This window comes from Amblyomma mixtum, chromosome 3 (assembly GCF_055824585.1).
Source record: "Amblyomma mixtum isolate Tamu chromosome 3, ASM5582458v1, whole genome shotgun sequence".
NCBI lineage: Eukaryota > Metazoa > Arthropoda > Arachnida > Ixodida > Ixodidae > Amblyomma > Amblyomma mixtum.
In genome coordinates, this window is record NC_143014.1 from 343,547,400 (window position 1) to 343,553,399 (window position 6,000).

Sequence of the window (6,000 nt, forward strand, 5' to 3'; positions counted from 1 at the left end):
GGACAGTATAGAGAGAGAGAGAGAAAACTTTTATTGCTCTTTCAAGAGATTCGCGGAGATGAAGACTTCTTGGTCGTCCTGCTTGGGCGCTGGCGACTTGAGTCTTCGAGCAAGGGTGGGCCCATTCAGCCGAAGAAACGAAGAAATGTACGCACAATACTTCGTCTTCACCTTTGAATTCAGCATTTTAATGAAATTTGATTTAGATTCGTGAAAAAATTGAGCCCATAGCCGCCGTGTTTTAAGTCCCGACTGCTTGGGCTAGCCTCTTGGCGCTCCAATTCAACCTGTGCGAAATGCGCTGCAAAACATCACCCTTCTCATGACTTCCTAACCCGCGCAACTCCTGGAAGTGCAGGGTGGCTCCTCCACTAGCACTACACAAAAAATTCGAGATCACTGTGGTAACCCGCATTAGAGCAATGCGAACGCAATGACGCCTTCTTATTTCAATTTGTTTTCTTGTTTTTAATTGCTTCCTTAATTATCCACTTAATTCGCAATTATTTATTTTAATTACCCTTATTTCATAATTAGCGAGTAAGTCACTTAACTGACACTTAATTCACAATGATTCATCCTAATTCATGATGAAATCGCATTAATTCACAATTAATGCACCAAAATTCACTCTTGCCACTTTTTATAATAATTAATTATTGTTTGGATTTTTATTAACTACACATTTTCCCTCGTTTCTTCTGAGTGTTCATTCCGGACTTTCAAATTTGGTGTCACGCGTTGGCTCCGCCCACACTTATGGTCACGGGGCCCCACACTTCCGGCTTTTTCAAATTTGGCGCGAGTTTTGCTCTGCCCCCGACCCCCTTAATTTTTCAACAATTTTGGCTATAATTAATTAACTATTCAATCCATTTCGATTTTTTTTCCGCGGCATCCTCACATCATCCACTTTCGATTGAAACCATTCGTTTGACGCTGCCTCTTCAGAGTTGCCCACAACTGCTGCCAACACATTTTGCGGATACGACCCCGCCTACATAGCCCCGTAATACTTTCGAATTAATAACATTGCCGCTTCTGGTAGCGGACATCTCCCACGGATTTGTTAACTGACACACAGCGTGAAGCTACACCTCGACTGCTTCGCTGCTACCCTACATGCTCATCGTGCCACTAAACGTTAAGAACGACTTTTTTAGCGAGAGCTACATTACGCTAGCCGCTTCGCGAGGTCAGCGTGGCTGCGCGCTGAGCCGTGGCACCACGGGCAAGGCGTCACGCCTAACGGGCGATGGCGTTCCTTTATAAAATTGAAAATTACTTTTTGAGGAAAGAGAACATGCAGTAACTGTCTCACATATATCTACGTACACCCGAACCGCGCCATAGAGGAAGGGATAAACAGTGGGTTCAAAGAAATGGTTTATGGTTTTAACGTCCCAAAGCGATTCAGGCTATATGAGGGACGCCGTTGAGCAGGGCTGCGGAAAATTCAACCACCTGGGGTTCTTGAACTTGCACTGACATCGCACAGTACACAGGTGTCTAGAATTTGGCCTCTATCAAAATTCTACGCGCCCGCCTCGTCAGTTGTGCGCATGCGCGGAGTGTCGTCAGAGATGCGGAGCGTATATATCTCGCAACGTACGGAGCCTGTGGTAGAAACGGACAGCTCGGAGGAATCTAATGCTCGTCGTAGGAACGAAGGCAAGAGGAGGCGGCGAGCCGAGGAGACTGAGGAAGAGCGCGCTAAGGGTCTCGATAAGCTACGTAAAGACGACGCGGCTAGACGGGCCCGCTTAGCAGACGATAGTGCATCCACGACGACAGATGACAATGAACCGAGTTCTGCGTCTCTGAAAGAAGCTAGACTCTCGCTACTCTACCAGGTTTAACCAGAGCGAAACCACAGCCAGTTTTTTGTTTAAAAAAAAAGCACGCAAAGAAGATGGCTTTAATTTTTTTTCAAAAATTCGGAGCGTGGAATGAAGGCACAAGAATGGTCACCAGTGTCTTCCTACACCACATGCAGTGAGCTTGCAAGAAGGCCGTCCACGCCCCGGACGGGTGTTGCCAGTCCGTCTCAGCTGTTTCAAAAAATTGCCCTTAAGTGACCAAACCTGTGAAGCAGGCGGCATGATAGGGTAAATGCGTCAACTTGGTTCCAGCTTTATATCTTAACTGCTCTATATTTTATTGGGCAATTCTGCGTGTTGAATACGAATGCTCTTGGCCTTTAATTGGTGTAACTTTTCCACTGTAGCCTTTCGTACTTTTTTGTCAGAGTGAATTATGAGAAGATACTCTTTGTTGACGTCATGCGCCTTGAGCACGGGATGAACGCCTCACTTTTATGTTTGCGCTCTCAAAGTTCACCAATACGGGCCTTGCAAGTGCGGCTTCAAAAGAAACTATAGCGGAATTCAGTGGTTGGCGAAGGCCACCACTGCAGCCCACAATTCTAGGAAAAATCTCTTCAGCACTTGTCGGAAAAGCAAGCACGATCCAATTTCTATCTCAGGACAGATATGGATCCAAAAGCTCGTACGGGCCACGAGTGGGAAAAAAATGCACAGAAATGCTGCGATAATGAAGCATCGGTCACTGTGGAGGTACGATAGGCACATGAAGGGAGGGCCGACAGGTACTTCGACAGATATAATGGTGACAGGACTCCCGTTTGAGTACTATGTGGTATTGTGCCCAAGGTCACAAGTGCAATCTGTATTAGAAATAAACCTGAGGGCTCTTGAAGATATAGAGATGTTCGTGGCAAAACCAAGAACGAGGAAGTTCAGGGGCACGTGAATTGGATCAGGTTTAAGCAGCGGAAACGCACAGTGCAATATTGAACGAACAACGCCTAAGGAAGATAGACCAAAATTGATCGGTTACTTAAGTATTCAATGATAAATGATGCAGAGGATGCGAACTGGACAATTTCGATGTACTGTCCGTTAGTCCGCCCATTAGGTGAGCGAAGTGGCCGAGGCGGCCCGGCAATGGCGTTGCGATGGACTTCAGTGGTCGTGTGGCAGAGGTGATGACCGAAGGCTGCTGCGTGCACGAGTACCGGAGGTGTTTGAGTGTGTTTTGGCTCTTTGCCAGAAGCCTGGGATGATTTACGCTTCAGCAGAATCCCTTGAACGACAATGCCACCATGTGCCTGCCGTTATATGCCAGTGGAACGGGTGCCAGCAGCCATTTTCAATTCTGGCGGCACTTGGCCTGGCTTCACTACAACAGGAGAGACTACAGGTACATCAGGGTATGTGTAGAGTGCGCGTGGCACGGACCCCTTCAAATGCCCACCACCTGCCGCATGACCCCCGCAGTATTCGTCTGCTTCCAGCATTCTCCAACCACGCCGAAGCGTCTAGCTTTTGTGGGCAGCGCGAATTTTTTACGGCTGTTCAGGAAGTTCTATCGCCGCAGTAACGCACGCACGGAAACAAAAGTGTGTCACAAAAAAGCACGCGGACAACGCAGTGCAATAGTTGTGCAGACTATGTATAGGCCTTTTGTTTGTTTCTTCCTTGTGTACTGAGGCTTTAAATGGCGGAGTTTCTAGATTCGACTGGAAGAGATTTGCGCAGGATCAACGCTGACTAAGTGATAACAGCCAGTGGAGTGTATGCATGCCTCAGCTGCATCAGCTCCTCGCGTGTTCCCTCTTCGTTGTTGCCTCCCTTCTACCAACACCTGCCACGGCAGATGGAGAGCCAGCGCAGGATATTCTGCGCAGGAAATAAAAGAATTTGTGGCGTCCATCGAAGAAGAGGGGCTCGTTATGCATACATGTCGCAATCCAACGGTCATTGAAACCAAAAAGCATACGGGATGTTTGTGGTATTCGTAAATACCACAAATAAGGAAATCATGACCCATGCTTCTTGACCTCGCTGATGAACACCACAAATTGAAAAAAAAAAATATGCCCAGGCTTAGCTTGGTTAAGCCAAGAATGCCTTGCATATTGCGCGGTCTTTTAGCGCGAGGTATTGCTTGGCGGCACTCGATTTTCTCAGCAGCTTTTCCTCCGTGACGTATGGATGGATGGATGAATGGATAGGAGTGCCCCCTTTGAAACCGGGCGGTGGCAACCGCCACCATGCTCAGCCGTCCTTTTTATGTTTTTTTCCTGTTTTTTTTTTCTTTTTTTACAATTCTTTCCTTTTCTCTTTTTTTCTTTTTTTAATGCCGTTTGGTGACTTCACGTCACGTGGTTTGGTGGCTGCCCGGCAGCGCACAAGGGCTGAACTGAGTGATTGCAATATGCTACGCATAAAAAATCTGCTATGCTTCGTTGTTTCAGTAACTGCTGGCTTCCCTCACGACTGGCATAACGAGTTCCTGTTTTCCCTTCGCTTGTGGGCTCGATTTGACCAGTGTTTTCGAAGTGCGGCCATTTGATTTTCACTCGGCAGCCTGCTGGATTTTACCACATGCAGCAGTCGTGTCGTGATCTCTTGCACATGTCGCGAAGAACAAGACAGCTTCTTCGCTGTACTTGTGTATGTCTAACTGACGAAAATGACATCTTCTGTCGAGCTCGTGCAGGTAAAATAGTCACGATGCAGAGCGGGGCACGTGGACATGGCATTGAGCTGGGCACTGTAGGGTGTTCAGAACGTCAACGGCATGATCAAGACTGCACCTGAGAGGCAAAGAGGGAGTTTTTCCATCACATCTAATTCACAAAATATTTACAAGGAGGAAGTCTGGGCGGAGCGCCGTGGCTTGCACCTAAAGGAGAGAGCGAAAAAAAACTGTTAATGTGGCGCTAATTCTAGTGAAACTGCGTGATGCATTGTTCAGAACATAGAACAACCTATCATTGTTAGGCATGAAATGATGTCTGATTTTATTTCACAGATTCCACAGACCAGCCTTATAAGCGGTGTCCCCATACAATCACAAAAACACAAGCTCTTAATCTTTTTACAAATACAAAATCCTGAAATGAGTAACATCCAAAATCCCATATTCAAATTATAAAAAAATTCAGTTTGCAAGCTTGTGACCTGCGATATAAAACCTGTGAGCAAACATTTAGGTGTAGCCCTCTATGCTGCTCAGGTGGGAGGAATATTAAGGCGCACTTCAACTACAGCGCCGCCACTCTTATTGATCCGGACGCACATCCGTGTCGCCTTACCTCCGACAAAACTGTTTGCATGGAATATATTAGTCCAATCAGTTCTGCTGCGTGTGAGGTGTACGAGAGCTCTCAGAGTAGTCTGCATGCTGCTGTTTCGTCAGATGTAATTCTGCCAATGCTGGTCTAAACTTCAGAGAGGATGTGGTTTTATGATGTAATTGGCTGCAGTTAAAGGCCATGACTAATATTCCGAAAACAAGTGAGCCGTCCAATTCCCACATGGCTTTAGCAATGCAAACTTCTCGGCTAGTTCGTGTAGATTCATGACAATGGTAGAAAACTGCTTAAACTGGACAAAGCACGAGAGAAAATATTCACAGTACGATCATGAAGCCTGATGAGGCAAAGCGGCAAAAATAGCTGAATTTACCCTCGATGACTGCGTTGATGCTGTTACTGATTTACTCGAGGCACGCGACAAAATTTTTCTTGATTGAAGGTGGGCAAATGTGGGCGGAGCACCTCGAAGGTGGAGAAGGGGGGATGGGCCACGGGTGTCAGCGTTCTAGCTAGAGAGGTGAGATGGACAGGTGGCTTGTACTTCGGGTGGGCAACATGCTTTCGAACTGAGTTTTCGTATTCTATTTCCCCGTAGTTTTTTTCATCCCGCTTTGGAGTGGCCTTCTGGAAGATAGTGGTACTGTGGGGTGTGGATGCGTGGGTTTTGGGGCTAGATAGCGCTAATGGATGGTGACGGCGAGTAAGGGTGCGGTGGGCAGGTTGATCGCATGTGTCGCACTGAAACGAAGGTAACAGGTGCAATCTGTTATCTTCCTCTCTTTTGCTTCTTTCGTCCAGTTAGAGCAGCTTTACTGCGAATGCAGTAGCAGTGTGACACCGCGTAGATGCTGGCGTCTGTTTGCATGTCTGTCTGT